This window comes from Hordeum vulgare, chromosome 2H (genome assembly GCF_904849725.1).
Source record: "Hordeum vulgare subsp. vulgare chromosome 2H, MorexV3_pseudomolecules_assembly, whole genome shotgun sequence".
In the NCBI taxonomy this organism is placed as follows: Eukaryota; Viridiplantae; Streptophyta; class Magnoliopsida; order Poales; family Poaceae; genus Hordeum; species Hordeum vulgare.
Genome location: NC_058519.1, coordinates 388,127,599 through 388,137,792, shown reverse-complemented (window position 1 = coordinate 388,137,792; position 10,194 = coordinate 388,127,599). Strand labels below are relative to the sequence as shown.

Here is a 10,194-nt window from a genome sequence, read left to right as displayed (position 1 = left end):
AAAAGGAAATGAAAAGGAAGAAAAAAAAACAAGAGAACCATATAAGCAAATCAGTTGTAAAAAGAAGAATGAAAGCCGGTGTAGAAGTTTCCTCGAATCAAATGAGAAGCTACCCGGTGTTCTTAAAAAATGTGCTTCCAAAAATATGATCGCATCAACCATCGAAGCATTAATATTAATGGCCATCCCAACTCAGCACGAGTGTGGGCGATTGGGGGAATGTATTTGGTGCATCGGTGATTGTGGTGCTACCGGCGCATCAGATACCGTATCATATTTGAAAGTGTTTTCAAAAATATGATAAAAGTCTGGCACATTGACAAAACATCAATGTGTGTTGTCGTAAAATTCATTTCCAAATTTGGAAAATAGCAAGAAATAAAAAAATAAAAAAATTGACATTAATAAGCCAAATAAAACCCAACTTGTATCATGTACTCGCTCCGTCTTAAAATTCTTGTCTTAGGTTTGTTTAGAAATGGATATATCTAAATACTAAAATGTGACTAGAAGAATTTATATCTAGACAAATCTAAGACAAGAATTTTAGGACGGAGGTAGTATTATTCAGTATCTTTGTTATTTTCCTATATCTTGAGTTATTTTGGACTTTGATTTTAAATATTTGCAGCAATATAGACCGATGTTGTGTGAATATGCTTTTTAATAAGGAATAATTTAATTGCCCTATAGGCATCCGGTGCACTAGTAGCACCACAAGCTCGGGTGCACCTCATACATTACCGGGCGATTGGGATGATATGTATCGCAATGAGTGATAGGGCAGATCTGATTTGGCAAATCCTAAACGCCCCTGTAGCGTCCGTTATAGGGTTAACTAGATCTTTGATGGCGCGCGTTGCTGCGTCCGTCGATTTTGGCACTATAATAGTAAGGATTGATGCAAATAAATAGACATGTTGACTTTGCTGTTAAATTGACAAAGAATAATGTGTAAGTAAAGTTAACATTTTTTTCAAGTGATTTGCTTCATTGTGGCTGTAGTGGGCCTCTTTTTTTATTAGGCTGCATAAGATTATAATGTTGTGCATGCAAACCCATTTTGACCATAAAATGATGGCGGCAAAAGATAGACAAAACTAAGCATGAAATAAAGTAAAAGATAAATTAGGCCAAAGTAAAATGTTCACGCAATTTCTCTTTTTTCTTTTGAGATGAGGGGTACTCTGAACAGTACTAAGTAGAAACCCACGAGAGTAAATTTTGTTCATAGAAACAAAACATTGTGAGAAAAACATCTCAATTCTTGTGTCTATTTATTCACCTAATGATATACTTACTAAGAATATTCGGAGCCTACCTCTGGAGCACCGGTCTAATACCTATAATACTATGGAAAATAAAGATTTTGATATTACGACAACAGTCGACTGTAATAATGGCAGGTTAACGGAAAAAGGGATGTTGGAAATTGTATCATTGTGTTTACAATAAGCCAACATACTGAATTGTCATTGTAGCTCTAAGATGAACATACATGATCTGAGCTTCAGAATCATGTTGAATATAATGTTTAATATTGCAACTGATAAGCCATGTCCAAATGCTTTTGGGCGTCCTAAAGAAATGCAGTCAAATTTACTCGTATAAATCTGGTGTAAAATTTATATTTAAATTACACATTTGCACAAAATCATGCCCAGTGCAGCAGGTCCTGCCCTCTTGTAAGTAGATAAGAATCAAGGGTTGCATACAAAGGATCATGGACTGTAAGTAGAGAAAAAAAAAAGATGGGCGTTGTGGGAGGGCGCATAAAAAAAAGTTGATAGATGAATGCACATAAGAAAAAAAGATAAAAGAACCCCGTGTGTAAACTTCTATTTTTATTTCGTGAAGGCATAACAAAAGCTCAAAAAAAAAATCTTCAATTATGTGGACAGAACAATAAATCTAGTAAGTGCAATATTCTGAATTATCAACTAAATCATTGTTGACTGACTATTCTTGTTAAATGAACATAACATAAAACATTTAGACAATACAATTATTCTTGTCAGCCATTCTTGTTTAATGGAGACATTCCGCAAAGGCACATGATTTTAGGTTTGTAATCATACACAAAATCATACCGATAACCAAATACAGTTGAAGAGAGATAACAAAATAATTATGGAGGACTCGCAGATGTTGCAGCCAGTTTGATGACTATGTAGCATATCTATCCGAGCTTGTGATCTAGGAGAGTTACCAATGTTGTATAGAGGTGTGTAGATGTCAAGAACCACAATCTTGAGGTCATGGTATTGCCTTGACAGTATGTTGATAGCGATGTTTAACTTTTCGTTATATATCCGAGAACCGAGATTGAGCCCAGAGACACACCGCTCCTCCCATGGCCAAACACTGTGATCGCAAGTGGAAAACAGCCTAATGGTGGCAAGGAAAACACGCCGATGCGCCTTGATCCCATGCCATGAAATTGCTACAATCAGTACAAGGTACAAATATTGAAATTATCATAATATATGGATGCTTCAAGTAATAATAAGGAAGACAACCTCTAATACCATCACAAAAAAGAATGTTGCTTACCGTGACGGTGTCGCTAACGATGTTGACCATCAGATCCAAAAATTGGTCAACAGTCAATGCCTTGAAGAGCAAGGAATTGACGTAGTAGTTCGGGCCAAAATCATTTGAACCAACACTGATAATGTAGAGTGCGCCAGAGATGATTGAATGAGACTGACTGTTACCGGTCACCACTGCTAGCTTAGATTTGTACTCTTTAGAATATTCCAATTGTTGGGATAGCGGGATCACTTTCAACGTTAGATTTACCCCGGATATATTAGCCCAAAGCCTATATAGTTGGATAGAGAGAATAATTTTCATCGTATGATTTTTAATTCCGTTGATTGACCAATATTTTTGTCAGGAAAAATAAGATGAAGAGGACACTCATAGTTGATACTTACAAACTCAATTGCCGCGGGATCATAATAGCCCAATCAAGCTGATGCAAAGTTGGGTTCGGTCATTAGGTTCTGCCTGATGCACGCATGTTGAGATATGCGGGGAGAGAGAGCAAGTAAACCCCGCCTTTTCACCTGCAAAGGCTGCAATCACAAAATTTGCAATGTAACTAAAAGTTATGGATCTAACAAGACGGAGAGCATGATACAGAATAGAATCTAACCTATGATGTTGCTAAGAAGTTTTCCATTTCCAATCCTCCCTATAGCAACATGATTTTTGAATGTCCCTGCTGAGAGGGAAGTTGGCGTTAGCGACAGTGAGGAAGCAGCCATTGCTGTCCACACCAAACGGGAAGTCACCAAACACAAAGACCACCGGCACCAGTGGTCGTGACTCGCCGTCATGTGTTGTTCGTCGTGTCAAAAAGAAGATAGCCAGAAGTAGCAAGCAACTCAACATCATTAGACCCGGATGATGTGACAATCACTTGGGATTATGTGACAATGTACTCTGATAGATGGAACGATGTATGTGTGTTACATAGAGCTGTGCTTTGCAATGGCAATGCAGAGTTTGGATTGAAACCCATACATGCAACCATGCGGACAAGCTGGACAATGGCATCCAACTTAATCTAAGTTTCCTATTGACAGTACTACGTTTTTTTGGAGAAAGTGTTGATCATGTTTGTACCTGTATGGCAACCAGGTACAGACTACAGAGTGATTTTTTTGTTCCTGTCAGATTGATGTGAAACTACAAAATTAGATTGCGTTGCTGCTAGTGTTAGTTGATTATCAAGGGAACCAAATTTGTGCTCCTAGTAGACATTTGACAAAAAGTAGATGTGGACCGAGGAAAACATTAGCTCCCAGGAGAATGAATACTACTTGCAGCAAATGAGAACTAAGCCAGCGGAACCGACCTCCAATCCGTCGACCTAGAAGACGTGCATCAATTTGGAGGAGAAGGAAAACATCAACTCCCAGGAGGATGAATACTACTTGCAGCAAATGAGAACTAAGCCAGCGAAACCGAGCTCCAATCCGTCGACCTAGAAGACGTGCATCAATTTGGAGGAGAAAAAAACAGCACTAACCTAAGCGGAAACCATGGCTTCTTCTCACGCAAATCGCCCGCGTCGACTGGATCGGCGGAAACCATGGCTTCTTCTCACGCGAATCGCCCGCGTCGGCTGGATCGGCCGGCCGCCGATTCACCCGCATCTTGCGCGTCTGCTGAATCATCAACTGGAGCGCGTTGGATTGGATCAGCTCGTGCGCCCTAATCAATCTAGGAAGAGAGGATTCACCACCGCCTGGCTAGGTGCAGAACGAGCGAGGGAAGGGGAGAGCCGGAGGGGCGAGGCTGCATGATGTTCCTTGCGGCGGCGCTGTCGGGGGGGTATTTCTCCCGGGTCCTGTGGGAAATGAGGCAACGCGAGAGCGCAGAGTGAGGCTAAAACAAATGGGCTTTACATGATAGAGGGCCCAATCAACCACAGGGCTCAGCTTTTTCTTCCGGAGTAGCCTCCCTTTAGGACGATTGGCCCAGTTCGCCACCAAAAATTGATCGACGGACAGAAATCTTCAAAGTACAATATCTGACGGCCGAAATTGCTGATAGCGTGAGAGGACTGGGTTTAGGTGCGGAGTAGCCTCCCTTTAGGACGATTGGCCCAGTTCGCCACCAAAAATTGATCGACGGACAGAAATCTTCAAAGTACAATATCTGACGGCCGAAATTGCTGATAGCCTAAGAGGACTAGGTTTAGGTCCAGTTTTACTGTCCTAAATTGCAGAGGGTTAATTGCACACTCTGAATGCCCCTCCTCCGCGCTGGGCCAGCCCATTTTCATTTTTCTTCCTTTTGTAAACTACTACAAAAAAGGCACGCTAAAGAAGGATTCAAATCTGTGCTTCGGGGTTTTAACCCAACACACGCTACCATCCCAGCCACTTGACTTATGTGATCACGTACAACTTTCTTTGTGTCTTTGAAAGCACAACTTCTCCCTAAGGTGGTTTTAGTGATTAATAACAACATATGTGTTATTGAACTAATGATTTTATCTAAGTATATTTCAAAAAAGTTCAAAGATGCATTGGCTAAGGATTGTGAAGAGAACCCCTCGATGCAAGGAAAGGAATATGATTGGCCAAGTTTCAAGCTACAACACTCTATATTGTATATTTGTTAGAAATCACTTTTGAGTCTATAGGAAAGCCAAATACTATTTAAAGGAGATGATGTAACTATAATGATCTGGTTGCTCGAGTGCTTAGAGATAGTCACCAAAAATACCCATCCATTCTCCCACAAAATTCTCTGTCCAAAAGCTACACATCAAAATCAGTGTCACCAAGATTTTCCATTCGTCCATACTGTTTTTATTCTAGGACACATCCTTTGCCAAACCCTAGAATCTCGGTACCACCAACATTCCTCTCGGTGCCACCGAAATCAGTGACCAAGTTTCTGGTATGTCATTTTCAAGAATCAGAATTTCCGACTTTTGGAATCGGTCTCACCGAGATTTGGAAACTACACTAGGTCACCCATATCGGTACCACCGAGATTCCTATATCGGTCTCACCGAGAATACAAAACTTGCCACATTTTGTACAAGTCGGAGCCACCGAGTTCGGCAATAATGGTGTAACGGTTGGATTTTCGAAGACGTCTATATATACCCATCCACCACCTCTCATTCGTAGAGGAAGCACTCATAGCACACATACACTTGTCATATCCATTTTTCTAAGAGAGATCCACCTACTCAGGTGTTGAGATCAAGATATTCCAATCCATCCATTAAAAAATCGATCTCTAGCCTCCCCACAAGTTTCTTTCCATCCAATCAATCTCTTCTACCCATGCCAAATATTTGAGAGAGTGATTGAGTGTTGAGGAGACTATCTTTTGAAGCACAAGAGCAAGGAGTTTATCTTACTACCACATCTATTACCTTTTAGAGGGTGATGCCTCCTAGATTGGTTAGGTGTCGCTCGGGAGCCTTCTACTTCGTGTTGTGGAGTTGAACAAAGAAATTTGTAAGGGCAAGGAGATCGTCTACTTCATGAAGATCTATCCCGAGTGAGGCTAGTCCTTCATGGACGTAAGCCATGATAGAATAGACAAGGTTGCTTCTCCATGGACCCTTCGTGTGTTGAGCCCTCCGTGGACTCGCGCGGCCGTTATCCTCCATGGGTTGAAGTCTCCATCTAAATGGACCTACGATGGCACCACCTAACGGAACCACGCCAAAAAATCGTCATGTTAACCTTTGTGTTTGATCTTCCTACCCGACCCTCCATTTACATGTGCATGTCCTTACTTTCTGCTGCTATACTCTTAGACTTGGATGTGTAGGATGTGCTTGACTTACAACAATTGTTAAAACTTCTCCATAACTAAAATTAGGAAACGGCTAAGTTTTTATTTGGTCAAGTAGTCTAATCACCCCCCTCCCTCTAAACATACTTTGGATCCTACACTCTTTTTCCCTTTTTTATTCTATTTCCAATTATTTTTTCTTTTTCTTTTTTCCTTTTCCTTTTTTTCTTTTTCTTTTTCTACTTCGATACAAAAAGTCCATCAGAATTTATGAATTTTTTTACAAAATTGTTGAATTGTTTTGAAAATTTGATGAACTTTTAAAAAAAATCTGATGAACTTTGTCTAATTTGAATAACATTTTTTCAAATAGGCGGTGAACTTTTTTCAAATTCCACAATTTTGTTTTAAAATTCTATGAACTTTTTTAAAAATTCGATGATCATTTTTTGAAGCCGATGAACTTTTTATAATTTGGTTAAATTTTTACAAATATGGTGAAATGTTTTCAAAATCGATGATTTTTTTAAAACATGTGTTCTTTTTCCAAAATCAATCATCTTTTTTTGAAATATATGAACTCCTTTTCAAATTTATGAACTTATTTAGAATTCGACCTACTTTTTAAAAATGAATGAACTTTATTTATAATGCATGCACTTTTTTAGGTTTTTGCACTTTATTTCATGTTTCTTGGAATTTTTTTAATTCAATTTTTTATTTAATTTTCCGATTTTTTGTAAATTCCATACTTTTCGAAAATTGAATGGTTGGTCGGTCAACCACAATCGAGCGAACGAGGTGACGAGTTGGTTGAGGAAACGAGCAAAATCACTAATTGAGGAGTACATATTTTGAAGATCATTCCCACCTTCGAGGTTGTGACAAGTGGCACATTGTATGTGTGCCACTTGTCGCAACCTGGGAGTTTTTTCCTTTTTTTCGTAGATCCATATTTTAAAAACGTTTTATCTCCTAAACCGTGCGTTCAAATTTTGAACCATTTTCACTGTTGGGTTTCTCGCATCGAGATCTTCAAAACTAGATCTCATATTTATAAGTTTTACGATTTTTTAATAAAAAATCAAACAAAAAAACCATGCCTCTCGTAATAGGAAAAAATGTGTTTCTTCGCTTTTTTTTCCTGAGAGGCACGACCATGCCTTTCGCGAAGGCAAAAATGTGCCTTTTGCGAAAACAAAATCGTGCCTCTCACAGAAGAAACACGTATTTTTTCCCTTTCCGAAAGGCACGGAATTGCCTCTCACGAAGACAAAATCATGCCTCTTGCAGAAGCAAAATCGTGCCTCTTGCAAAAAAAGAATAAACACGTAACCGTGTCTTTCACGAAAATAAAACTGTGGTTCTCGCGGAAGTAAAACCGTGCCTCTCACAAAAAAAACACTTTTTTTCGTTGCCGAAAGACATGGTCATTCCTCTCGCAAAGGCAAAATCATGCCTCTCACGGAAGAAAAACCACGTCTCTCGCAAAAAAAATAGAAACCACGTATTTTCATGCAAAAAAAAAGTTTTGAATTTTTTCCCGTTAAAAAGCTAAGAAAGACCGATAAAAACCGAAACATAAAAAAATTTATATAAAAAACTGAAAACGCATGTAAAACATAGTCCGAAAAAAATGTTCAAAACGCGATACGTAACGACAGCTGAAAACATGTCAAATAGAGTGCATGGAAATGTCCGATAAAAGGCTTTTAAAAAAAACGCTCGTTAACTAGTTGCTCTCGCGGGATAAGGCCACGTGTCGAACTATCCCTCAATGCGACGTGGGCCGAGCCAGTTATTGGGTGCGTAGGCGCTAGTGCCTCAAGCCGGCGATGAAACGCCGGACTCATATCCTATTTGGCGCCGACTAACTAGCTACTTTCGGCTTTTGGGAAGGCTCCCAGACTTCTTCTTTTTTCTGTGGCTTTACTTTCATTTTTTTCCTTTAGTTTACATTTTCGTATATTTAAAATTTATTTTTCATGTCGTTTTTTCTTTACTTTTTATTATATTATTGTTTTTCTTTCTATTCTTTATCATTTCATTTCGAAAACGCCTTTCAAATTCTTGAACTTTTCTTAATTCATGAAATTTTGTGAAATCATGAACCATTTTCGAACTCATGAACAGTTTTCTTAAAATTATGTGGATTTTTCAAATTGGTGAACATTTTTTAATTCATAAACATTATTTGTAAATACACGAACATTTGTTTTATGCGCCTGGGCATTTTGTAATCTGTGATTTGTTTTTAAAATTTGGGAGGAATCTGTGAATTCATGAACATATTTTGAATTGCGTGAATTACTTTTGAAATGCAAGAATTGTTTTTGAATTTCTTTAACATTCTTTTAATTTTTTGTCATTTAAAAAATGCATGAACATTTTTTGAATTCGCGAATATTCACAAGGTTGCCGGTGATTGGATGCATTACCGGAGAACTTTCACGCAAATGGGCATGCGGCCATGAGGTGGCCTTTACGAGAAGGAAGCTTTTACTCGGTCAACGTAGGCGAGTATATTTAACCCTCTAGGAGCTCGTGGAGTAATTTTTCATTCGTCTAACTGTTTTAGGGGATCGGCTAGATGTCAGTTAGAGAAGAAAAATGAAATTTTACTCTAAAGCTTTATAGGGAATCGACTAGAGATGCCCTAATACAATGAGAACAACCAACCCCAAATTCATCTTCTGTCCGTGTTGAACAACTAAAACCCCTAGAAATCTCACAAATCCTAAACCAAATGAAGCACAACCACCCAACCTAACAGGTGACCCGTCCAAGTCAACGAGGGTTACATGACAATAACATACAAGAACGCGGCCTACAAATTGAGGGGAGGGGGATCGCTTAAACAACCTAGAAACCATGTCTATAGATGAAGTAAGAACATAGTTAACAGTACAACCAACTGCTGTCTATATGATGTTGAATGTCATCTTTATCCAAGCTTATAGCTAGCAAGTACAATATGTATATGTAAATAAGTACTACTTTATTGATACAAGGCCTATCATCATCTCTCACAAAGTGTCCAGAAGAACATGTTACAGCCGTCTGTTAGTTTGTAGCCCGCTTCTTCTTTCTCTCCTCTTGTCTCTTCCAACTCATCATAAATATATATTTTAAGTCTTACGATCCGTCTACGTCATCCTATTGTACTTGCTCTTACAATAAGAGGGATGACCGAGCTAAATGAGACAACTGATACGCAGGACCTGAATGGACACCGCCACACCAGGGACGACAATCGTCAACTAAAAGAACCAAAGATGGCAGAATCGCCATGAAAAATAAGTCGTCGAGGTAGTTGTGTCTCTCCTTTGTTCTCCCTGCCTCTTCATGTAGCTACATCTCTTTCTCTCAGACAGAGTGAAATGGACCTGAAAAGAAGAAGGAGACCGATGAAAAAAGGCACCCGCGAGTCGGGAAAGAGGCACGAATCTTTGCATATGATCAAACAACCTCAATTTGAATGAACGCCAATTGCTCTTCATCCGAATGAAAATAGCCATAGTAAAACCGTTAAATGATGTACTCCCTCTGTCCCGAAATAAATGACTCAAAAATGACTTAAATTTTACACTAACTTAGGCCCTGTTTGGTTCATAAGTCTTATGACTTTTTTTAGTCCCAACTTATAAGTCCTAAGTCCCTAAAAGTTCCTATCTGTTTGGTTCCTAGGACTTAACATGGACTAAAAGACCATATTACAACTATAAATCCCCATAAGACTCTCCATAAGTCTCAAATGCCCATTTTAAGTCCCTATAAATACCTCATGTTTGGTTTAGATGAGACTTAAAGGGACTTATAAGTTCTAAGTCCCTAATAAATTCCTGTAACCAAACACCCCTTTAATGCAAAGTTGAGTTATTTTTAAGTCATTTATTTTGGGACGGAGGGTGTAGTACA

The 10,194-nt window shown here is 38.8% G+C and overlaps 1 pseudogene; it reads right to left on the bottom strand.

The window, feature by feature from the left end:
- Nucleotides 1–1,472: 1,472 nt before the first annotated feature.
- LOC123427499 lies at nt 1,473–3,272 on the bottom strand (annotated as a pseudogene).
- Between the last annotated feature and the right edge of the window lie 6,922 nt (nt 3,273–10,194).